The following is a 1,718-nucleotide window of genomic DNA, read 5'->3' on the forward strand; positions in this document are numbered from 1 at the left end:
CGCTCTATGGAGGACACAATATCCACCACACTGCACACAGTTCTCTCTCACTTGGACAACAAGGACCCTTATGCCAGAATCCGGTACATTGATTTCAGTTCAGCGTTCAATACCATCATCCCGCAGAGACTAGTGGAGAAACTGTCGCTGCTTGGCCTTAACTCTGCCATGTGTCGCTGGATTCTGGATTTCTTGACAGCGAAACCACAGTCAGTCCGTTTTGGCAGGAACATCTCTGACTCCATCACACTGAGCACTGGATCCCCACAAGGCTGTGTGCTTAGCGCATTGCTGTTTACACTGCTAACACATGACTGCAGCCAGATACAAGGAGAACCTGACGATTAAATTTGCTGATGTTACCACAGTGGTGGGGCTCATCAGCAAAAAAAATGAAACAATGTACAGAGAGGAGGTCAAACACCTGGCGAGCTGGTGCAGTGACAACAACTTGATGCATCATGTCACCAAAACCAAGAAGATGATCGTCGATTTCAGACGGTCTCAGTCTGAGCACACACCCCTCAGCATCAGCGGCTCCACAGTGGAGACTGTGGACAACATCAAGTTCCTAGGGGTGCAGATGTCGGACAATTTCCCCTGGTACAGGAACAACACTGGGATTGTGAAACGAGCCCAGCAGAGATTGCACTTTCTGAGGAAGCTAAAACAAGCATCACTCCCCACTAACATCTTAACTACGTTCTACAGAGGAGTGGTTGAGAGTGTGCAGACCTTTTGCATCACAACCTGTTACTCCAGCTGCAGTGCTGCCGACAAGAAAAGCCCTGCAGCGGGTGGTTAGGGGAGCAGAGAATGTTATTGGGGTCTCCCTACCTTCTGTCCAAGACCTCTTTCAGAGTCGATGCCTCCAGAAGACACGGTACATCATTAACAACCCCTCACACCGTCTCCATGAACTGTTTGTTCTTCTGCCATCAGGCAAACGTTACAGGAGCATCAAAACTAAAACCACAAGGCTACTAAACAGCTTCCTCCCACAGGCAGTCAGACTGCTAAATAGCTGCTCCACCTGACTCTGCTGTGGACACTTTTAACTTCAACTGCACACTTATAACTTGATTTTAACTGACATGCGGCTGTTTTGTTTTACTATTTATTGCTGTGTTTATTATTTAGTGTTGCGTTTGTTATGTTATGATTGCACAGTTCCTGGGAAAAGCTGTCTCATCCTGCCCTGGAGAGCTGGTGTACGGTTAGAATGACAATAAAGTTTCTGAATCTGAATCATGGATGTGAACTTCCCAGTCCCCCGGGAGGACGTGAGAGATCTGGATCTCACTGTCCTGTCTGAATGGGGAAAGATGAATTTCTGATACACGTGGAGGAGCGTCCCGAGGGTTCGATTACTCTGTTTAACCCTCTCTGTCTGCAAGAACACAACAGGCCGAACGGCCGCTGCCAGTGTTCTGGAAATATGTAAAACAATTATCAACGCCAGGCGTCGATCCAGGTGAAGTTTGGATCCGGGCCGGGTGATGGAGGTAAAGTTCCCCAGGTACATCTTAATGGATGGGTTCAGTCTCGGCATCACCACCTCATCCCGCTCCTGGGACCAGAACACCAGGGGCTGAGCGGCGGCTCATCTCAGGCGGTTCGGTGTGACGGGCCCATAACTCGGACCGACCACGACAGGTTGTGTCCAGGAAGCGGGACGAGGCCGCCAGTTCGAGGAGGTTGACGGGACTCTGCCCAAC

This window comes from Hypanus sabinus, unplaced genomic scaffold, assembly GCF_030144855.1.
Source record: "Hypanus sabinus isolate sHypSab1 unplaced genomic scaffold, sHypSab1.hap1 scaffold_361, whole genome shotgun sequence".
Taxonomy (NCBI): domain Eukaryota; kingdom Metazoa; phylum Chordata; class Chondrichthyes; order Myliobatiformes; family Dasyatidae; genus Hypanus; species Hypanus sabinus.